The sequence below is a fragment of the Silene latifolia genome, chromosome Y, assembly GCF_048544455.1.
Source record: "Silene latifolia isolate original U9 population chromosome Y, ASM4854445v1, whole genome shotgun sequence".
Classification (NCBI taxonomy): domain Eukaryota; kingdom Viridiplantae; phylum Streptophyta; class Magnoliopsida; order Caryophyllales; family Caryophyllaceae; genus Silene; species Silene latifolia.
In genome coordinates, this window is record NC_133538.1 from 79,050,317 (window position 1) to 79,075,518 (window position 25,202).

A 25,202-nucleotide genomic window follows, 5' to 3' on the forward strand; every position below is an offset into this window, starting at 1 on the left:
CGGAAATTTTATTGCTAAATCCGCATTTATCCAATTAGTCGAAAGAAGCCAATTTGGGGGGATGCCTAGTGAAGACCCTCATTCTCATATGGAGACTTTTTGTGACTATTGTGATGCGATTTCACAAACCGGAGTGACTCAAGACCAAATTCGATGGGTCTTTTTTCCTTTTTATTTGATTGGTACCGCGAAATAATGGTTAAAGAGACTTGATAAGGAAACTCTTGGTATTGACTCTTGGAAGAAATTGGCTCTTGCTTTCTACAAAAAGTTCTACCCTCCGGAAAAGGCTAACATGCTAAGAGCCCAAATCACGGGGTTAAAACAAAGGGACGAAGAATCTTTGTATGAATATTGGGAGCGATTCAGAGGAACTTGTCGCTCATGCCCTCATCATGGACTTAGAGAGTGGTTCTTGGTACAACAATTTTGGAATGGTCTTGATGAAGACTCCCGAAACATTCTCAACATTGGATCAAATGGTATGTTCACCGAAGTTGACGATAATCAAACATGGAACAAGATTGAGGAAATGGCGGTCCATAACTCACAATATAGTAGACCTCGAAAGGCTACTAGAGGAGGAAAGCATGAAGTGGACTCTATTACTCAATTGGGTGCTCAACTTAGTGCTCATATTGATACCATTAACTTGAAGTTTGAGAAGGCTATGGCTAACCTTAAAGAAGCCTCCAAATCACCTATGCAACATGTTAATGCCATGGTGGCATCTTCATCAATTCCAAGTGGAATATATGAGAATTATGGAACTTTAGGACATGACCAAAGTGAATGTAGAGGAACAAGTGAGCAAGTGAATGCTTTTTAAGCATACAAGAGTGGTACCCCTTATTCCAACTATTACAATGAAAACACCAAGTTCCATCCAGATCTCTAATACAAAAGCCAAAATGTTCAAAGCCCTCAACCAACATACACCCCACCTCCAATGAGAAACCAAAATCAAAGACCATTTTACAACAAAAACCAAGGTTACCAAAAATCAAACTCCATACACTCAATCAAATGACCAAGGTTTTGATGTTCAAAAAGCGGTCCTCCAAATGCAAAAGAACCAACAAGAGTTTTTCACTCAAATGCAAAAGGATAGCCAAGCAAAAGACATCACCATTAACAACATACTAGCTCACACAAAGATGTTTGAGACCCAAATGTCTCATTTAGCATCTTCAAGTTCACAAAGACAAAAGGGGAAATTACCACCTCAAGGTAATCCCCCAAGACAAGAATCGGTGAGTGCCATCCATTTGAAGAGTGGTACAAGGTATGAAGGACCGAAGGACCGAAGAAGCCCGTTGATGAAGATATTGTGAATCCTAGTGACAAGGAAAGAGTTGTTGAAAACTCTAAAGAAGAAGAACCCACCATTCAAGAAGTTTTAAAGAAAGATGAAGAAAAGGAAAAGAAAAGAAGCCTATTGTGATTAGACTTCCATTCCCGAGTCGTCAAGCTAAGCCTAAGTTTGATGACCAACTTGGAAAATTCATGGAGATTGTGAAGAATTTAGAAGTCTCGATTCCATTCACGGAATTGATCAATCATGTTCCCGCCTATGCAAAGTATATGAAAGATATCCTTATAATGAAGAAATCAATCCGGAAGCTTGAGACTATTGCTTTCACTAAAGTGAGCACTGCTATTCTACAAGGAAGTTCACCTCCAAAGCTCAAGGATCCGGGAAGTTTCTCCATTCCATGCACTATTGGTGACACCACGATCAACAAAGCTTTATGTGACCTTGGGACAAGTGTTAATGTCATACCATATTAGGTAAGCAAGAGGCTAGGAATGGGAGAACTCAAATGCACCAACATCACGCATCAAATGGCGGATAGATCAACAAAGACACCTTTAAGGGTATGGGAAGATGTTCCCGTAATAATTGGCAAATTCTTCATCCCGGTGGATTTTGTTATTATTGACATGGAAGAAGACTCCAACATTACTATTATTTTGAGAAGACCTTTCTTGCACACCACGGGAGCGGTGATCGATGTAAAACATGGAGAGCTCACCCTTGAAGTGGGAGATGAAACCATCACTTTCAATCTTGACAAGACTATGAGAGCTCCACGATTGCTTGAGCCATGTTTTATGGTTGATCACTATAGCAGGCAAGATGATAGGAAGAAGTTGGCATCTCAATGGAAGAAAAAAGTGGATGATGCTCCATCAAAAGAGCAATGAAATTGCAACAAAGAGAGCTTGAAAAGCTCACCCATGACTAGTGAAGAAGAAGGTCTCATTGGCCAAGAAAAGAAAGAAGGAGAGTTGTCTTCATCAACTCAAGACATTTTTAGTGATCAAGTGGACGAATTATGCGGTCTTTGGGATGATGAGTTTGAAGGGATATTCAATCCCTATATGGGTAATGCTATGGCTCAAGACCATCATGGAGAACAACAAGTGCAAAGGTCTATTGAAAATCTTTATCATGACAATGAACAAGCTTTCGACTACTTCTTCAAGGTGTTGAGTAACATCAATAACACCTTGAACATGCCCCCTTGACATCTCATTATTGGATGAGAGTTTGGTGGAGTCCTCCCTAAACCACCATTTGTAAATATTCTAACTCCCTAACTTGCATTTTAATTATCATGTTGCATTTTTGTCATTTTTGGATTTAAATTTCTATGCCTTGATCAAGAGTTTCATCATTTTGAGAGAAGTGAGGGAGGGAGTTATGAGTGTATTGATGTGTAGTGTTTTGACTTAGTGTGAGGATAGCAATTTCCTAGGCTATCCATGCCTTTGTAGTGCCCCCACAATGAAGAACACAAGAATTTAAGAATGAAATGATATGGGTTACAAAGCACCCACGGATGGACCTGAATCCGTGTGGAAGAGGCAGAATCCGAGCGTCGCGAGGAAGAATCCGCTCGTCTCGAAATGAACTCGAGCATCCAGCGCATAAGACGCTCGTCTTGTGAAGCTGCAGAATTATATTTTGGGTCTGACTGAGAATCTCAGCGTCCCAGCAAGGAATCCGCTCGTCTCAGCCAGAACAGTCGTCCCGGAGGAAAAGACGCTCGTCTTTACACTGCCAATTTTTGGATTTCTCCCTGGAAAGGAATCCGAGCGGTTCCAGCATAGGACGCTCGTCCCAGCTCAAGAATTCGCTCGTCTTACCTTCGAGACACTCGTCCCCAGGCGTTTTTCTTGAACCTAAAAACTGAAGAATCCGAGCGTCCCGAGGGCAGGCCGCTCATCTCCCTCTGCTTTTCAAAATTCAACGGGTCTTTAAACCCCTCCTTCCCAATTCATTTTCATTATTTCAAACACAAACACTACCCAAAACCCTCATCCTCTCCATCAACAAAAATCAAATTTCTCAACCAAAATCAACCAAATCATATCCAAACTTCCTCAAAACTAAAATTCATCACTCCTTTAGCAACAACAAGTGATTAAAATACGAAAATCTTCGAGTTTTAAGTCGATTTTTGGGATACAAGGCAACATTCATCTATCCTAAATCGATTTGGGTATTAGAAGAAATTGAAGATTTCAAGCTTTCTTTGGTGTTACTAAGCAAAGGAGTATGGCAAGAACAAAAGGTGGAAGCAAGCAACCCCAAAAGAAGAACCTTTCTAAGAGACAACAAGCTCTTCAAGACAAACAAGCATCAAAGGCATTGGTATTCCATAATGCAAGGTTGGAGATTCAAGAACAAGATCCTCCTATGGAAGCTACTACTTCTACTAGTCCGGTCATTGAACAATTAGCCGATTATCCGCAGGTAATTTTCACTTTCGACTCCCATAGAAAGAAATTTATTCTCTTTGCTAAGAAAACCATCATGCCTACCAAGTTCATTTGTCAAGATACATTGTCAAAATTGGGTGTTCTTGAGCAAACAAAGACCTTTTTCGAGTCTATGGGATTGAGTAAATCGTTTGAAATGCAAGAATTCACCTACTCCTCCCTCACCTTAGAGTTTTTGAGCTCTTTGAAAGTCACAAAGGTGGAGACCCTAACCAATATTGAGTTTCGTCTCGAGAATGTTGATAGAAATTTGTCTTATGACGAAATTGGTAAGATATTTGGCCTTAGTGATAACCCGACTTTTACAAAGAAGCCTACCAAGTATGACCCTGCTCCTCTATGGAAGGCCATTTCCGGAAAGAAATTCACATCTTATCATGATTTTCGTGCTCTCTTAGTCCATCATCCGGGCATAAGAGTATGACATAAGGTTGTTGGGAATACTTTGATATCTAGGAAAGGCACAAATCATCTTACCGAACTTGATTTTGTTCTTCTTGAATCGACTTTGAACATTGGGAGAGAGTTCACCAAGCCATACAATGCTTTACGACTTTTAATTGATAGATGGCTTAATGTTAATTGTGGCAAAGAAGGCACGGCCTTTATTGCCAATGGAGGATTAGTTAATTATTTGGCTAAGCACTTTAACCGGAATTTCAACAAGAATAACACTTATACACCGGTAAAAGGAGGCCATCTCATCGATTTGCCCACCATGATTCTAAAGTTCAAATGGGTCAAGAATGATACTCTTGATAACAAATTTGGGTGGTTGAAAAATAAAGCTAAATCCTTCACATTGCCTAACAAGATTTGCCGCTTGAATGTTCATAGACCAAATTACCTTCTCCCACTCTCCGAAGAAGCCGAATACATCATTCAACACCAAGGGGAAGAAGTTGTCGAGCCCTCTTCCTCCATTGTCACCCCACCTTATCCATTTGACTACCACGAGTTCAACCCCGAAAATGCCAAGGCGGGAAATGATTACTTGACTCTATTGATGAGGGAAATTTATAAACAAGCTTATAATGATAGAGTTGATGCATACAAAGCACAATATCCGCCCCTCCTACATCTTGCTAGGCAAGGACTTCTCGATCCATCTTGTCTTTTGCCTAGTTGGGCGGATAAGGAGGTATTCTTTCCTAGCGCTTCTAAAGGTTAGACCGGGTGAAGAGGAGATGGTTGTTGATGAGAGTGATGAGCAAGAAGTTGAAAATGAAGAAGTTCAAGAAGAAGAGGAAAATGAGGATGAACAAGAAAGTGAAAGTAAGAGTGAAAATGACTCCACATCCATAGAGGTTGATGATGCCTCAAGTGAGGAAGTTGATGATGATGATGATGATGATGATGATGATGACACGATGGGTGAGGATTAGCAAACACTTGGAGGATCCTACATGCTTACACCTCCTTTATGGTTTGTTTACTTCTCTTGTTTTTTATTTTATCTTGATCATTTTGTGGAGTCCTAGCAACATTGGAGGACTAACACCTTGGTTCCATTAAGGTATTCATTTTTATCGTTCCCATTTTCAAAATCCAAAATGACAAATTTTAAGTTTCATGCACTGCATTTTTTTATGCATGAACTCCCCCAATTTTTGACATTAGAAATAGTGTCTATTTTTGTTTGGGGAAGTTTATGCATATGCATTGGGAGCTAATCTAAATTATGCTCTCAACCATAACAAAAACCCTGCATCATATAGCATAGCTTAGTTTGCATTCACTCTTGTTTATATATCATATAGTTTGCATTTAGTTTAGAAATCATGCATTTTCATATAAATTGCAAAATTTCCTATCGTATTGGCCATTGAGGACAATGTCCATACTAGTGTGGGGATGGGAAATTCTAACTTGGCTTTTTAAAAAAAAAAATGATAAAAATCCAAAAATTTGAAAAATCCAAAAATATGTCTTTTAATTTCATTAAAACAAAATACAAAAAATTCAAAAAAAAACCAAAAACATGTTCGTTTCCTTTGTAGTGTAGTCTTGTATATATTTTGTTTGTTCATCCTTTTTCACATTGATCGACTACGCCACATCCGAGACATGAGGATATAGAAGACCGCATGGTATGATCTTTCCAATCTCCTTTTTCCTCTTTATGTTAATGACTATGTGGCTTTATTTTGATTGATGCGGTATAAACAATGTGAATTTAGGATTGCATTTAGATTATTTGGCATACTAGTTGGTAGAAGCATATGCATTAGGTTGTATAAATGTTAGTTGCATCATAGCATATAGTTGCATTTAGGAAAAAATTTGTGAAAGCATCTATTTGGGAAGTTTGACAAGTGTATATAAGGCCCTTGTAGATACTTTTTATTCTTAAGACTTTGCTTGTTAGAATACTTGTAAAACACCCTAGGATGTGTCATGCTAGTATTCTTTGACCCATGGATTAAGGCTTAGTCAAGAGTACCTTGTGGTGTGATAACTACTTGGCTACCGTTTATTCCAAGGTGACCCTTGAAACCATGCAACCAACCATCATCCATGTTCTACCACATTTTGTCATCAAAGGGAATGGGCACAAAAATTGTTCCAAAATTTGAGTTCAAGAAATGAAAAGAAAAGAAAAAGTTTGCAATTGCATCAAAATAAAAGAGGAGTAACAAAAATGAAAACTCCTATGCTTCAAAAATTAGAACCCTCACTACAAATGGGGTGACTTTGAAAATGTTTAAAAGAAATGCAAAAAGTTGAAAAATTGTCAAGTGTTGAAAATGCCAAACATCAAAAGAAATGGCAAAGAAATGTTCTCAAAATGTTATATGCTACAAGAAATTGGGGGGAAAAACAACAACAAAGCAAACTCCCATATGAAACTCAAATTCAAATGATCCCTTTTCCATCGAATCCACTTTTGTGCATGGTAGAGAGGGGACGACCCTTCTTCTTGTCTAGGCAAGAAGGGGAATTCCGCGATCCTCCAGTGTTTCTAACACCATAGGGAGTCTACTCTTGACAAAAGCATTTAACGATTGAGGACAAAGGTACCCTAGCTTGACACAACTTGGAGGTGATTTATTGGTATCCTTCTAGGCTTAGTAGTTTGAAGAAACCATATCTATAATGGAATGTATACCCTTGAATTGCTTCCCCTTTAGATAATTTCGCCACTTAGATGAGGAAAGTGGTTATTCTTTTGTAGATGCATCCATTACTTGTTTTGTGTGCTTTAATGCTTGGATGTCTCGCCATTTTGGCAAGACCCACCTTGCCTTGCAAGAAGGCATCCTACCTCATGGTTGTCTTGTTATGAGTTGAAGGGGCGGAGTGAACCCGCTAATTGTCTCATATCGGCTATATTAATAGGTTAGTTTAAATAAGGGTCCTAGTTTTGTCACCTCTTTCATCGGGACGAGCAAAGGTTCGGTTTGGGGATATTTTATGTGACCAATATTTGAGCACATTTAGTCCTCGAATTAGCCTCGTTCCTATGCTTTTTAGTGCATAATTGGGAAAATTTACTATCTATAGTCTTTCGTTTTGTATATTCTTTGAGGTTTTGTCTCCTTGGTAGGAGAGGAGTGCAAACCTTGCATTTTCATGGCAAAATTGAGCTAAATTGATCGAATCTAATGACCAAGCATCAAATTAAAGACAAGACTAGAAGGCCTATGTAAATAATGAAGTAAATGGGCAATGATGAGAAGATCCCTGCATCCCCAACAAAATCCTTGAGGATTGTTGGAAGAAGAAAAGAAGAAAAGAAGAAGAAACCTTGCTGAGCTACTATCCGGGCGTCTTGGCCACAGGACGAGCGTCCTGGCTGGCTACAATCCGAGCGTCTGGTAGCCAGTCCGCTCGTCCTAGCCCTCTACAATCCGTGTGTCCCATGCCTCAGGCTGCTCAGATTCCTTCACAGTGTAAGCCGTCTCCTCCTCAGTCCACTCGGGATGCGTATATTCCTTTAAGACTAGCAAAAGGGAAATAAGCATCTCCTTCGAGAGGAGCACTTTCTCAACTTTTCTGAAGGGTCTTAATCATCATTTAAGCCCTTAGTAACCCTAATTTATGTACCTAATCCTTAGTATAATTACCCCATTGTACTAATTGGATTATCATGTTCTTCTTATGAAATCTTACTCTCATTTTAATCTTGTAATCAACTATTAATTAAACATTAATACAAATATTATTTCCTTAATTTCTCTATTGTTCATCATTTATTTTGGGTAATTGAAGATTATTTGGGTATTATTTTGAGATTCACCACCTTCCATAAATCATCAAGTACTTCTATTATTCTTTGCTTATTATTTTGGAATCATCATTAGGTATAATTCTCTTAACCCTTGTTTCAGTTATTGTTAATCATTTCCATTTATTCATCATGTTTTGCTTTGTTAATATGATTGACAACCTTGTTAGCATGTTAAATTTGATAATGAGTGAGTAGTCTCTTAGCTAGGGTTAATGGGGAATTAGGGGAAACCAACATGGGGGATGATGCATGCTTAATCTAATATGTTCACATAATTTATTTGCTTGCTTGTTGTGATCTCAACTTATGCACATGCTATGTTTGATGAAATGCCAGGCTATGAATCCTTGCATTTTTTACCCATTACATACCTTTTCAATGAGACTTGTAAGACATAAAGCAACTCAAGTCTCATTAAACCATGCATATAGTTGAGTAGGGAGGATTAAGCCGACTTGTAGGTGTTTTAAAATCTAATCAATTCGGCTCCTGGACCCAAACCTTCCTAGGATTGTAAGATATAAACCAACTCGATCCTATCACAACAATAATTGCTTGCTTATAATTTGAGAATATGTTTGTATGATCAATTCCCATGAATCCCCTATGAACCCATGACACCCTAGTTCTTTTAATCAATTGTTTACATCTCATTTTAATCATCTTGCTTTTTTATTAACATTGTTATTTAGTTTAGTGATCTTCTTATCTCAATCCAAATTGTGACACCCTTATATACCACTACTTGCAATCAAAAATCCTACATCAATACCCGTCCCTTGGGATCCGACCTTTACTTACCTCTTTACTAATAGTAGAGTAGTTTGTGAAGTTATAAATATTGTTTTGATCTAGGTGCTCCTAACGACAAGTAACCGAAAACGCTAGTCCGACCACCACTCCATGAGGGATGTGCACATTGATGACTTGAGTTTGGAGGGACGCGTGTGGTTAGACATGATGTCCGGCAGGGGATCCGGTTGGCTTATGGACTCGATACGTCTGGGCATGTCCCGGTACCTGTTTGTGGTTATCGGTATGTTTGAGCATGTCCCGGTACCAGTGTGGTGATCGGCATGTCTGGGCGTGTCATGGTACCAGTGTGATTTTCGGTATATCTGGGCGTGTCCCGGTATCATGGTGGTGGTTATTAATGGTGGTTCATTCTTATCATGGTCGTGTTGCATGTGCACACACTTGAGTCGAGTCACACTTTAATTATTTAATGAAACTGACGTTTGTGTGTCTATGTCTTGTCACCTATCTCTCTTGGGGTGGCCTGTGTTGATCCATATGATATAATTTGGTTATATGGGGAGCAGGTTATGTTAGGTTTGTTTGTATAGTACGCGGGAGACGGGATGAGCTTGATGATATCACGAGACGAGTCTAGTTGGCTAGAAGAGTATCGATGTCACGAGTTGTATTTTATTTATTCATTTGTTTACATTTATGTAATTCATTAAACCTTACATTATTAAAATGTTCTTTGATTGGAGTTTTGAAACCCTACCTAGGGAAACTGAAATGGTAACACTCCAATTATCTTGGCCGGATAGTTGGGGTGTTACAAAGTGGCATCAGAGCGACGATTTTGGAACCTAAACCAATGAACCAAAATGAATTTAGGAGTGTCTAATAAAATGAACCCGAGTTAAGTGCAATAGGAGGTCATTTTTGGGTGAGTAGGATCCCTCATTTCAAGACTAGATCCTATTGTTTCGATTGGTCACTACGTGAGTGGTTATGAGTCGGGAAATGCAAAGTGACATGTTGTTTGATTGCATGCGTGATATGAATTCTACTTAGCATCTTGCATGATTTACTTACTCAATTGAAATGTTGCGTGATTACATGTATTTTATATTATAGTTAAGTATCTTACATCATATTTTGGTCCATTTAATGTATGATAATATGTAAAATGTAGCGTGGTTCCGTGTGTGCTATAACTAATTGATCGGTTTCTTGCATTATATCGTTATTTATGATATGGTTATCATGTGAGAATGTGCCCATCTTTAGGCATTTTAATACCGTATATGTTTGAATTTCACCAATAATATGGTTAAAGTGTGATTAGTAATGTTTGTTAGTGGATTAGTCATTAGTATAAAATGGTATTCGTTAGTCGGAAATTGCAAACCATAGAGGGGCACCGAACCGAGTGCGAGCTAGTACCCGGCCGAGCACAAGTCACTCGACCGAGTGAACCCTATCACTCGACCGAGTGGGCCATGTCCAGAAACATGAAAACTTTCTGGAAGTGAGTCACTCGACCGAGTGGACATGCACTTGACCGAGTGGACTCGGCACTCGACCGAGTGCCAATTTCTGGGTTGTGAATTTAGCTAAAATCGCATTATTGCCTTATTTTATCTCTTTATTCATTCATTTAAGATCATTTTGCTTGTAAACATCGTTGTTGATTGGTTGTTGCCTTAATTCAAGTTTTTCCCTATTTTAATTCCTTAATTCGACTGATTTCACCATGTAATTGAGGTTTTCTTTCCTCTTATTTTCCAATTTGATCGGGTTTGAAGCTATGCTTATTCCTTCAAATTTTATTAATTAATTGCATATTTTATGTGACTCATGATATTAGTCACCTTCTACTTCATTTATGATGTCAAGTATAGAATTTCTTGTTGAATTTTGCTCAATTTTTTTTTAAGAACTCGAAAATATATGTTCTAGAGTCAATAATTTGATTTTATGTTTGTTGTTTGGTTGATGGTTTAACAAGGACCAAAACTTGGTTGTTATTGCCAACTTTCTCCTACATTTGAAATTTTGTCTTGAAAATTTTGTTGCAAAATATTCGAAACTTTAAGGTTTGTTCCTAAATTTTGATTTTTCGTGTTTGAAACTTAGTTAATTAACTAGTGAGGCACCATCTGGGTTAGTGACGGCATGTATCATTTTGAATCCAAATTTCATTTTTAAGGTGTCATCCAAAATCCCTTGAAATTCCATCGAAAGGTGAAAAGTTTTGATTTTTTCTCTCGAATGTGACTTAATTGTTTGTTGGTACTTAGTCCTTGTTGATATAGTAATGTGTTGATCCAAATGTTGTTTAACAATGTTGGGTAAGTTCTAAGAATTTAAAAATGTTGCTCTAAAATCTTCTTGATTTAATTGAGTGATATGACTTCAATTTTGTTAATAGTGCTATGCATTGATTTAATTTGAGAATCCTATCTGAAAATTTCGCCAAAATTTTTTTATAGCATAGGGTATACGATTAAATTTTACATGTTCGTGTTTAAAACATGGTTTACTTGTCTCATAATGTTGCCATTTTACTAATAATGTGTTGTTTTGCTTATATGTGAGTCAATGCCTAGTCTGCCCTGAGGGAGGGGTTATATAGTCGTGATGAGTGGAGACGTATAGGTATATATGGTTGTGTTGGAGAGGATGTGAAACGAGCGTGAGTCGATGAGCCATGAGGATAAAGAGTGCTAATAATGTAAGATGAGTGAGTGTTGCATCTTGAGGATTTTAAATGAGAAACACGTGTTTTATTGAAATTTAGGTAAATTTGATAATTGACGTGGTCATTGACTTTGAGGAAGAGAGGCACTTGTACGGCGTCGTGAATGGTAGGTCATTTGATGAATGAGAATAGTATTGGTTGAAACCTTGGATAATGTGTTAGAAATAATTTTGGTTCGGTTATATGGTGGTGTAACTATTGTGGGAAAGCGAACATGGAATGGAAATTAGTCATATATGAGTTTGTGTCTCGTTGTCTAGCGGTATTGATGTATTTAAGGGATTCAGGTGAAGGGTTGAAGTGTGGAATTATGTATAAATATCAAGTTGGGAATTTGGAAACACTAGAAGATGAGTTACCCCATACAAAGTTGTGAGTGAGTGAGTTGATTGCATGAGATGGCCTTGTGGACAATGAGTGATGCGTGATCTAGGTCGAACCTTTGTTGATTGATTGAACTTATGCATAGTGAGTGAGGTTGGGTTGTATGTTGAGGGATATTGTGGTTGAACATGACTTGGAAATCTTGAGTTGATAAATAAATGAGATTGAATGGTGGAATAGTGAGAAAGCAATTGAGGTATCTAAGGTTAGAATAAAGTGATAATTTGGGTAGTTCATAATTGTGAGAATATGTAAATTGAATTCAAGGATTGACGAGAATTGATAGATGATAGCAAAGATTTATGAAATAGGAATATAAGAAGATATTAGGTTGAATTTGAGGTGACCAAGGAGAATTGAGGGTGCAATATGTCTAGTAAGGGTCGTAGTGAGAAATGTATGGCGAAACTATTTGAAAGTCAGTGTACATGTGTAATATGGTATGTGATGATCATATTATTATGCCGATGTCGGCCTTTTGACGGGATGTTATTTTGTGAGACAAAGAGAAGAGATTTCCCTTTTAAAGTCGAATTTTCGGGAAATGTTATTTGTGAGATAAAGTTGTGGATTTAGTATTACCAAGCTTGGTTTTCGTGGTTATGAGAGTAAGAGTGTGACATATAATGTTTGAGGATTCAATCATATTGTTGAGGTACTTTATTATTGGTGTTATATAGCATAACCGTTTGATTTAAGTATGCATGCATGACGTGTGAAAGTAGTTGGTGAAATTCTGTCCTATAAGCGGTAGTATAGATGTTGTTGTGCAGTTGCCTCCCACTCGTCAAGTGAAACACCCACGGTGTACATCGTGATCTAGTTGTAGTGCCTAATCGAGTGATGAAATAGAAAAGCTTGGGAACGAGTTAGAGAATGATAACATTCTTCCCAGGTGGCACTCGACCGAGTGCACCCTGCACTCGACCGAGTGGCCTCCTATAATCGACCAAGTGGTCTGCCTTAACCCTTATTTTGTCAATACTCGACCTAGTATGGGGTGTATACCCTTATTTTCGTGAATTTTATTGTTTGGTTAGTTTCGGATGAATATGTTGACCCCATATGGATGAGACCTTGTGAATTGTTTACGTTTGATCATCTTGGGTGGCATGTTGCAATTAAATGGAAATCGTGATTTAACATGAGTAATTGGATGACAAATGATGTGATAATATTGTTGGATATATGATTAATTGACGTGATTTTGTTTTCTTTTATTGTGTAAAAGTAAGATGAAAAATACAAAGCTATGTGTCACATAGTGGTCATTGCGTGATAGTGACTGTGGTCTTCCGTATAAGCGGAAGGGGTGATGATGGATGAGAACGGATATGAAAGCACGTGTGTGATCACGTGGTGGATTTGACACGGTATATGCATGGCATGATGTTTGGAAATGGGAATGTGGAATGTGGTTGAGTCACATTATAAGAATCTGGCATTAGTTAATTTTTTCTTAGAGTCCGTATAGTTGGTGTTTTGATATGAACACATGTTAATGTATGAGGTTGACGTGATATAGATATGTAATAAAAATTGAGTTATACACCGTGATAGATACATATGCTTATAACCGACTTGAGTTGTGAGTTAGTCATGGGATTATAGATTGGAATCGTGGGTTAGACCTGGCGCTTGACCTTTGGGAGGCTCGTAGGGGTACCCGTAGAGAGACTTCTAGAGAGGTTTTCTAGATTGGGATTATAGCAATGGCATAACACGATACGAGATTTGATAATGGATTTGCAATAGGTAAGATAGAGTGTTGAACCTGAAACATAAACATTTGTGGAATTTAGTAATGACCATATGAGAGAACACTATGAGGTTGGATAGTTGAACTTCAGGGAGAAGTTCTCTTTTAGGGGGAGTGAATGTAGCAATTCAGAAATCAAGGAAAGAGAAAGTACAGAATGTGAGAAAGTATTGAGAATTGAGTGACGAACTTTGGGATGAGTGCGATGTTTAGAAAGAGCGTATACGGTTAATAGACATGTGAGATGCAAGAGAGTGCATGAGATTTGTGGAAAGGAGAGAGTGAGGTGAACTTCGGGGACGAAGTTCTTTTTAAGGGGGAAGATTGTAATACTCCGTATTTTATAATTATATAAATAATATTATATTGTATTTATATACGAATTATGTATGAGACAGAATAATAATAATAATAATAATAATAATAATAATAATAATAATAATAATAATAATAATAATAATAATAATAATAATAATAATAATAATAATAATAATAATAATAATAATAATAATAATAATAATAATAATAATAATAATAATAATAATAATAATAATAATAATAATATCGGCGGAAGATTTCTGATGGCCATTATACTGCTGCTGTACGGGTGCTTTCTTCCTCTGGGGTCGCCCCCTACTCCGATGCCACTCTCGTGGCCCTCCGTGAGAAGCATCATGTCGCCCCGCCTCCTTCATTGCCTCCTCTGTCTGGGGATCATCGTCCTCTGGTTGCCTCTTCGGCGGTGGTCTTGGATATGATTCGGAGCTTCCCTCGTGGTACTTCATGTGGGAGGGATGGTTTTCGTGCCCAGCACCTTATGGACTGTTTGAGTGGCGCTGTTGTTGCTATCTCCGATGATTTGACCACTTCTATTACTAGGGTGGTTAATCTTTTTCTTGAGGGCCGGTGTCCTCTTCCTCTGGGTGAGTACATTGCCAGCGCCCCTCTCACACCACTCGTTGAACCGGGTGGTGGAGTTCATCCTATTGCTGTTGGTACGGTCTGGAGACGGCTTATCTCTAAGGTTGGTGCTTCTATGGTTGGCCCGTCTTTATCTTCTTATTTTGATGGGCTTCAGTTCGGGGTGGGTGTGTCCGGTGGAGGAGAGGTTATCTTGTATGCCTTGAACCGGCTCATTGAGGCTCGGGGGGGGGGGCTCAGGTGGGGCTTTCTATGCTGCTGGTTGATTTCCAGAATGCGTTCAACCTTGTTGACCGTTCGATGATGCTTCAGGAGGTCCGCTGTCGTTGCCCGGCTCTCTTCCCTTGGGTGGAGTTTTGTTATTCCAGCCCGGCCCGCCTTTTTTATAGGGAGCACTGCTTGTGGTCTTGTCAGGGTGTTCAGCAGGGTGATCCGTTGGGGCCTTTGCTTTTCGCGTTGGTTTTGCATCCCTTGGTTTGCAAGATCCGGGACACTTTTGACCTCACTTTGCAGGCATGGTACTTAGATAATGGCACCATTGTGGGTGATACTTTGGAGGTGGGGAAGGTTTTGGACTTGATTAGGTTGAATGGCACTCGTTTTGGTTTACACCTAAATGTCTCCAAGACGGAGATCTTTTGGCCTGTTGAGGACCCACGGAGCCGGCTTCCTGGGGTTTTCCCCACTTCTATTTCTCGGCCATTGCGCGGTGTTACAGTATTGGGAGGACCTATCAGTACTTGTCCTGGTTTTAGCAGTGAGATTGTGGCGACGAGAGTAACTAAGACCATTGAGCTAATGGACTTGGTTGCGAGGATTGAGGACCCGCAATGTGAGTTGCTTCTTCTTCGAGCTTGTACTGGTATTTCTAAGCTCTACTTCTCCCTTCGTACTTGCTCCCCTAGTGTTTTGGGCCTGTCCATCTTCCTTTTGATTCCGCTCTGCGTTCTAGCTTGGAACGTATTGTCACCGCGTCAGGGCCGGGTTTTGGGGAATGGCAGCGGCGCCTTGCTACATTCCCTTTTCATCTTGGTGGACTTGGTGTCTATGCAGCGGGAGATGTTTTATTTTATGCTTTTATTGCGTCCCGCTTGCAGTCTGCTGGTTTGCAGGCTAAGTTCCTCGGCCCTTCTGGTGCTGTAGCTGCTGGCCCTGCTTTTGATGATGCCGCGTAGGTGTTTACTGCGACTACAGGTTTTGATATATTAGGTCACCCTAGTGAAATTGCTGCCCTCATACTTATGAAGAAATTGGCAGACATTTATTTCACGACGGTTGCTGCTGCCTTAGAGTCTGTTTTCTCTTTGACACCACGCCAGCTTGCTTTATGGCAGTCTCAGCAGGATTCTCACTCCTCTGATTGGTTACGTGCGGTTCCTATCTCAGGGTTGGGGCAGACTATGAACGGGAGGACTTACCGTAGTGTGCTGGGGTATCGTCTGGGTGTTCCGTTATTCACGGTATCTAGGCCCTGTCCTGCTTGCTCTCTGGTTTTTGCTGGGGATGTTTTTTTGTTGACCACGCTGTTTCTTGTACTGGTATTGTGGGCGTTAAACATCGGCATAACCTTGTCCGGGACACTCTTTTCGACATCTGCTATAGATCTGGTATTACGGCGGGGAAGGAGGTTTATATCGGTTTGGTTGATGGGCATGGTGGCTCTCTTCGTCCTGCGGATTTATTGCTTTATTCTTGGGACAGGGGGCGTGATGTGTGCGTCGACCTGACAGGTTCTCCACCTTTGACTCAGACTGGGTTGGCAGATTTTGTGCCGGGTCGGGTTGTCGTCGCCGATCTTTGCGGCGAAAAAGTGTGCTAAGTATGAGGATTTGTGCGCGGTAGCGGGTTATGGTTTCCTACCTTTCTCTTTCTCTTCTCTTGGGGTGCTGGGTTCGGATGTTGTTGCCTTGCTCAAGCGGATCCAGAAATTCTCAGTATCTCAGGATGCGGGGGCTCGGGTAGCCGCTTACATTTTTACTAGACTTAGCTTTGCTATTGCTAAGGGTGTGGGAGCCCAGATTGTCTCTCGGCTCCCCACCAATTTCATGTAAACCTTTTATTTTTACTTTAATGAAAGCTACGCGCATCTCATAAAAAATAATAATAATAATAATAATAATAATAATAATAATAATAATAATAATAATAATAATAATAATAATAATAATAATAATAATAATAATAATAATAATAATAATAATAATAATAATACGAGATACAAAATACGAAATACGAAATACGATACATGTCTACGTATACCGCACTCACCATATATATACTCCACCCTACCTTATCCATCCAACCCTATCCTAATGTAATCCCACAAAATCCTAACATGAGAGATGAGAGGATGAGAGAAAATGGAGATTTTGTGGGATTTATCTGTATACATCCCTTTAATTTTTAAGGATTATAACGAATTATAATGATGAAACTAGTCATAAAATTAAATTGCATAAACAAAATCGTAAAGGATTAAGAAATAACCTTCGGTCCTAGCAAAAACGGCCTAAGAACAATATCAAAGTTTATATTCGCCTATCAGTTGCACCCAAGGCGATATGAGATATGCCCTTAACTTGTTGCTAGAAACGATCCCCAAATTCAGTAAAAATTAGGGTTTTTGTTTTTGTGTTTTAGATGAGAGGCAAGAATGGGAAAAAGAATTAAGTTAGAAAAATTACCCCCTCCTCCACCCTTTAACCGTGTAAACTAGTGAATAGGGTATATTTTTCTACTTAATTCTCGGCCCATAACCACCGAAATAATAAGGATTAAAATCCTTATTTTCGGTTATTCCAGAAATGTATAAAATGTGTTAAATATAAATTGTCATCTAGTGAGGATCGAACGCATAACCTCTTGGTTTAAGTACCCTTACTATTACCACTATGACACATTCATCTTGTTGATTAAATATAACCGATTACATTTAATTACGAATTAACATATTAATTCGTCCAAGCTAACATCATATACATTAATTAAATATAACTTATCATATTCAATTTACGAATTGACAGTTAATTCGTCTCAGCAAATATTATTTAATCGGCATTAAATAATCGTCTCATCAACACATTGACTAACTTTTTAGTCATATAAGGCATCAATGTGATTACATTTTCATAACCACATCTCTCAAACACATCCTTTAGGTGTGACCTTTAGGGACCAGTTGATCACCGCCATCTGTATGATAATAACGTCAAACTTTCTAGCAAGCCAACCGTTATTAGGTAATCGTTAATCAACTGATAAAATACGAAGTATACCCTTGTGAACCTATAAGAGATTTATAAATGTTATCACACTAATTTGTGGAGGACACAAGCTCCAACAAACTCCCACTTGTCCTCACAAGTGTATGTGCGATAACCGATTCTCATATCCTAAAATTTCTCCCACTCAATGTAGAACAATTTGCAAATCCGTATTCACAAAGGTCGTATTTTACAAGCGATCATTATCAAGAGTGGTTTCCCCGACTAGAGAGTAACTTAACTGATAAACGAATCATCATTCGAGCATGGCTATGCATTTCAGTTACTACTCCTCGAGTGGCCGTGAGAAATAACTATACCTGATAAAGGTTGGATATTTTCCTCAACTCGAATCCTGCCGATGTAAGCACAGTATGAAATGACCCAGAAAAATATGCTTAGCCTCCAGTTACGGCAGACCGTGAGAAAGAAACCAAAGTCACCCAAAAACTGCCTTAATCTCAAGAGACAGTCGATAGTCAAAAGAATCGACTCTAGGAACACAATAGATGTCCTATCCACGACCTGGCACCGAATGTTTTTAAACATTTAGGACTCCATTATGTTGTCACAAAAATTTGTCCTACGAGGTATCGTTATAATCTCGCAGTTGTGATCGATCATTCAACAGTTTGACTTATGGCTTGTTGAACCCACCATCAATCGACTGCACAATATAATAGCCAGAGTTATCAGCTCTTGTAGGCGATTACGGACCAAATAAAATATAATGTAATTCAATTCACTTTGTGGCGTTCAAAGTTGTCAATACAATCCACATGAAAAACAAAATATTATAATAAAACGATGAAGTTATAAATAGTATATGAAAAAGATAATGTATCAAATTCATAATCAACTACTACAACTCAGGAACACGTTTAATTCCCATGGAAATAACGTGCCCTTCATGCTTATCAAAATTCAATGGTTTAGTGAGAGGGTCCGCGATGTTATCATCCGTCGCAATCTTGTCAATCACTATCTCTTCTTGCTCCACGTAATCACGGATCAGGTGAGCTTTCCGATGTACATGTCTAGATTTGTTGCTATACTTTGGCTCCTTAGCCTGGAAGATGGCACCTCTATTGTCACAATAGATGGTGATCGGGTCATTCGAACTAGGAACTATCGTAAGTCCTTGTAAGAATTGACGCATCCATATCGCTTCCGAAGCGGGATAGTACTCGGATTCAGTGGTAGAATCTGCTACAACACTCTGTTTGGAACTCTTCCAGCTGACCGCAGCACCATTAAGAGTGAAGACGAACCCGGACTGAGATTTTGAATCATCTCGATCCGTTTGGAAGCTAGCATCTGCGTAACCGATTCCGCATAGCTTAGTATCGCCTCCATAAGTCAATACCCTATCCTTAGTCCTCCGTAGGTACTTGAGGATATTTTTAACACCTATCCAGTATGTTTCACTTGGATTCTTTTGGTACCGACTCGTCATACTCAATCCATATGCCACGTCTGGACGTGTGCATATCATGGCATACATGATTGATCCTATTGCAGATGCATAAGGAACACGACTCATGCGCTCAATCCCTTCAGGCATCGTGGGTGACTGAGACTTGCTTAACTGCATCCCAGACGTCATTGGAAGGTTCCCCTTCTTGGAGTTGGTCATGCTGAACTTCTCAAGAATCTTATCCAAATAAGACTCCTGACTAAGTGATAACGTCCGTCGTGATCTATCTCGGTAGATACGGATTCCCACAATGCGTTGTGCCTCACCCAGATCTTTCATCTGGAAATGGTTCTTCAACCATTCTTTAACCAAAGATAGGAGAGGAATGTCATTCCCAATCAGGATATGTCATCGACATACAATATCAAGAATACAATCTTGCTCCCACTCGACTTGATATATAAGCATGGTTCTTCGACCGATCACCTGGTCGAAATGATGATTCCAACTCCGAGAAGCTTGCTTAAGTCCATAAATAGAATGCTTAAGCTTGCATACTTTCTTAGGATGTTCAGGATCTATGAAACCTTCGGGTTGCACCATGTACAACTCTTCCTCCAAATAACCGTTTAAGAAGGCGGTTTTCACATCCATTTGCCAAATTTCATAATCATGAAAAGCGGCAATCGCTAAGATTATCCGAATGGAACGTATCATGACTACAGGTGCAAAAATCTCATCATAATGTAATCCGTTCACTTGAGTGAAACCTTTTGCCACTAGTCGTGCCTTATAGGTATCTAGTTGCGCCTCTACAGAACGCTTTATTTTGTAAAGCCATTTGCGCTGTAGAGGTTTTACCTTATTAGGTAAATCAACTAGATCCCATACATCATTCTCATACATGGAGTCCATCTCGGATTGCATGGCTTCGAGCCATAGCTTTGAGTCGGAACAGGCCATAGCAACTTTATAGGTAGCGGGTTCATTACTTTCTAGAAGTAAAACATCATTCTCCTCGACCATACCAATGTATCTGTCTGGAGGATTAGAGACTCTACCTGACCTCCTAGGTTTCTCAGGAATATTAGCCGTATCATCAGTTGGAGGAACCACTTTCTCCATCCGTTCCTCGGTTGTTGGTTCTGGAATCTCCGACAGCTCGAAGGTTTTATTACTCGTCTTTTTCAAGAGAAATTCTTTCTCTAAGAACGTCGCACTGGCCGCAACAAAAACTCGATGTTCGGTAGGCGAATAGAAGTAATGACCAAATGTTCCTTTTGGATAACCTATAAAGTATGTCTTGACCGATCACGGGCTGAGCTTATCCTCGTGTCTCCACTTGACATAAGCCTCGCAGCCCCAAATCCGAATAAAGGACAAGTTAGGTACCGTTCCCTTCCACATTTCATATGGAGTCTTGTCGACAGCTTTAGTCGGACTTCAGTTAAGTATAAGAGCAAAATGACAAAGAGCAAAACCCCATAATGAATCAAGCACTACCGTGTGACTCATCATGGATCGAACCATATCAAGTAAGGTTCGATTTCTCCGTTCCGACACACCATTTAATTGAGGTGTTCCAGTGGAGTTAATCGTAGAAACGATTCCACATCTTTAAGGTGTTGATCAAACTCATTTGAAAGATATTCGCCACCCCGATCTGAACGGAGTGCTTTAACCTTTCTACCCAGTTGGTTTTCAACCCTGTTCTGGTATTCCTTGAATTTCTCAAAGGAGTCACTTTTATGCTTCATTAAGTAGACATATTCGTATCTACTCAAATCGTCCGTGAAAGTGATAAAATATTTATAGCCATCTCTAGCGGTAATTGACATAGGTCCACAAACATCAGTACGTATGAGTCCTAATAGGTCACTAGCGCGCATTCCTACACCTTTGAAGGAAATTCGAGTCATCTTGCCAATGAGACATGATTCACACGTGCCATATGTAGAAAAAAATCGAATGCGGGAATAGTCCCATTATCGACGAGTTTCTTCACGCGTTTCTCATTTATGTGTCACATTCGACAATGCCATAGATAGGTTTGATCTTTGTCACTAACCTTTAATTTCTTATTATTCACGTGTAATACTTCCGTGGTTTGATCTAAGATGTAAATTCTATTCATGGAAACCGCTTTGCCATAAATCATTTCATTAAAAAGAAAATACAGGTATTATTCTTTATTGAAAATGCAAAATCCGTCTATATCGAGTACGGAAACTGAAATAATGTTCTTAGACAAACTGGGTACATAGTAACAGTTATATAAAATAACTCAAAACCACTATGGAGTTGGATTACATATGTTCCCTTCGAGACAACAGCAACTCTGGCTCCATTCCCGTCTCGCAGGTCCACATCACCCTTTCCGAGAGGTGTGATGTTTCTTAGGCCCTGCAAATGATTACACAGATGAGAACCACAACCTGTATCAAGTACCCAAGTTCCGAAACTTGCATGGTTAATCTCAATCATATGAATATAAGATGACATACCAACAGGAACGACGCGGCTTGCTTTGATGTCCTCACGGTAGACGGGACAGTTTCTCCTCCAATGTCCAGTCTTGTGACAATGGTGGCACTCAATGTCACCGCCCTTGCTCTTTGCCTTGCCCTGTGAGCCACTAGTCTCACCGGGCCCACTCTTACCGTTTCCTGGCTTCTTGAATTTTGGCTTACCTACATTTAGGTCGCCTGGAGCTTTGCCCTTACCTTTACCCTTGTTGGAAATCGTGAGAACATCCTGCTTCATGCTCCCACTCAATTTCATATCCTTCTCGGTCTATACGAGAAGGGAGTGTAGCTCATGAGGACTCTTTTTCAAGTCATTCATGTAGTAGTTCTCCCTGAAAAGGGCAAAACCATCGTGAAGAGAATGAAGCATTCGGTCAATGACAATGCTCTCACTGGTTTTGCAATCAAGTGCCTCCAACTTCTCGACATTCTCAATCATGTTAAGAATGTGTGGGCTAACCAGTTGGCCCTTTTGGAGTTTCGCATCAAAGAAGAGACAGGTATGCTTATAAGTAACGATCCTCGGTGCTTTTTAGAACTCGTTAGTGAGCGTGGTGAAAATCTTGTTCGCACCTTGGGCAATGAAGCGTCTCTGCAAATTGGTTTCCATTGCAAAGATGAGTACGTTCTTTATCGCACCCGCTTCCATAACGAAATCACTATAAGCAAGTGAGTCGTTAACTCCCGCATTGGGGTCTGGGTTTACCGGTATTGGCTCAGTTAAGTACTTGAGCTTACCGTCAGCAATGGCAGCATTCCGTGCTGCCTCCCAGTCCGCAAAATTGGACCCATCATTCTTCAGTCGCGTGTACTGATTCATGTTGTCCATAAAAACTTTCAGCCAGGACTCGCGTACAAGTGTGGCACTAGGCATTGGGATTTCGTTATTTCCAGCCATTTGTTGTAACAGTAAAATAAACGTGTTCTACACTGCGAAAAGAAGAATAAATAATAAGCATGTGCATCGATTTTAATTTAAGTCTAATGAACTAGTGTCATAACGCGAAGACTCAAAACATTTATACAATTGACCTCTCTCAAGAATTATATAAATGATCCCAAGACTCAATTATCTGTAAATTGATAAGCCAACCTTTTGGCTTATTCTACTGTTAGAATTCTTGGTCGATAAATTTCTTTAAATTCTATCTTTAGTCCATCATAATTATGAGAATCTCTTCGGACTATAATGTTGAGATAAACTAAGTCAACACAAACTACTTACCCAACGTAGAAGGGGTCATATTATGTCTACCGACGAAGAAGGGATTCATAGTTGTTTGCCCTTATAAAGACTAATCTCAATTTCCGTTTTAGAGGAAGATCCCATCAACTTTATTTTAATTCATTTTAAGTGAACTAATATCTAGCAAGCGTGAATGAATAAACTAAGGTGATGGCTTAATAAACATGTGACATCTGTATGTCTATGAAAACTAACATACAACCTATATGTGTCAATTTTCATGCATTTTAGTAGGTGGTTTGGTTTTAGGCCGAATATGATGCATTAACTAGCATGTGAATGAAAAGCAATAAGAACGGTAAAACGTAAAACAAAATAAAGTCCTAGTGTGGCATATCCTATCAAAATGAACATAAGTACAAATTTGGAATCCGTCCTTGGACCCGAGAAGCTTGTCTTGATGTTCCATATTGATCCATGTAGCGGGAGTGAGCTCCAGTCTCCATCTTTAGTCTTCTTTGAAATTGCAATAAATAAATTACAAAATAAACCTATTTACATTCTAATTTCAAAACCCAAAAACTAAAGAAAACAAAGGAGATTCGAGATCTCATAATTACATAAAAATTATGTTTCCTTCATTACGAAAACATAATTAACTAAGGCCACACTAAGTATTACAAATTACAACCGATTGCAAAAATACGTAAATAAAACCATTCAACGATTCATTCAACCAAAATAAAATGCATCAACTAAAAAAAATTAAACATGCAAGACATAATTCTTTAATTATGTAGATTAATTTTCCAAACCACCTATTTAAATTATCAAATTAAGTGACAATTGCTCAATTAATCACATTAATTTCAATCTTAATTCATATTAAACTTGTAATATGAATTTAATCCATCAATATTTTAAACTGCTTTAAAATAATTAGGTATCTTTTAATTATGAACCGCTTCACAATAATTAATTGGCCAAAATCAAACAAAAAAAAAATTCTTTAAAAATTATCTCGGTAAAAACCGAAACAACCCAATAAAAAGACCTTTTTTTCTCGGTTTTACAGCTAAAACCGAAATAAAAACAAAACAAAAAAAAATTTTTTTATTTTTTTTTTAATCTGTCCAGACGTGAACAGTAACCAAGACGAAATTTTTTTTTTTTATGACTCACGGTTTTCTTCAAAACCGAAACAAAAACAAGGAAAAAAAATTATCTCGGCCAACCCTAAAAAAACGTGACAAAAAAACAGCCGTCACAATATTTTCTTTTTATTTCACGGCTTAAGCAGCAAAAAAAACAAACAGCCCTTTTTTTTGTGCTCTGCATTTCAGCAATTCGAAAAAAAACAGAAATTTTTTTCTTTGCGGCAAAATGCCCTAAAAATAAAACATATTGATGAACAAGATCGTTTATAGTTGCTATTAACAAGATTTGCATCATCACCTTATAATTTAAACATGTAAATTTATGAAACATGATTCTAAACAACGATTTAGAACCATTAATGCCAAAAACTTTATAGCAAAAAACAATTTATCAACAAAAATCAAGACTATTCCATTTACAATTTAATTTAATCCGAATTAAATCAAAGCATCTACAAATTCATTTTATTATCATCTTAACTGATTAAAACAATAATATGAATGGATCAAAACGGAACAAATCATCAAAAACAAGAACCATACTCGGCTGAAAATAAATTTCTCTCGGCTAAAAAAAAAATAATTTCAGCCGAACTAAAAAAATTTTTCGAAACCCTAAAAATTGTTTACATCCAATTTTATGAAAATCATCAAATTAAAATTCTTGGCCTTGGCTCTGATACCACTTGTGGGATTTATCTGTATGCATCCCTTTAATTTTTAAGGATTATAACGAATTATAATGATGAAACTAGTCATAAAATTAAATTGCATAAACTTGTGGTCTTGTCTTGTATGTTGGAGGACATGGTGGTTTGATTGGTTACTTGTTTTGGAGACGCAAGACGGTTGGAAGACCGTCTTACGCTTGAGTCGCCTCTTGGAGCTTCCCACTCAAAGAGTGATGTGCACATTGATGACTTGAGTTTGGAGGACCCGTGTGGTTGAGACACGACGTCTGGCAGGGGATCAAGTTGGCTTCCAGACCCGGTATGTCTGGGCTTGTCCCGGTAACTGTTTGTGGTTATCGGTATGTCTTGGTGTGTCCGGTACCAGTGTGGTGATCGGTAT

The 25,202-nt window shown here is 38.7% G+C and overlaps 1 non-coding gene across 1 annotated transcript; it reads right to left on the reverse strand.

The window, feature by feature from the left end:
* Nucleotides 1-295: 295 nt before the first annotated feature.
* On the reverse strand, nucleotides 296-402 carry LOC141635694 (small nucleolar RNA R71). The gene has a single exon (XR_012540362.1). It is a non-coding gene; the product is annotated as a small nucleolar RNA R71 (small nucleolar RNA).
* Between the last annotated feature and the right edge of the window lie 24,800 nt (nucleotides 403-25,202).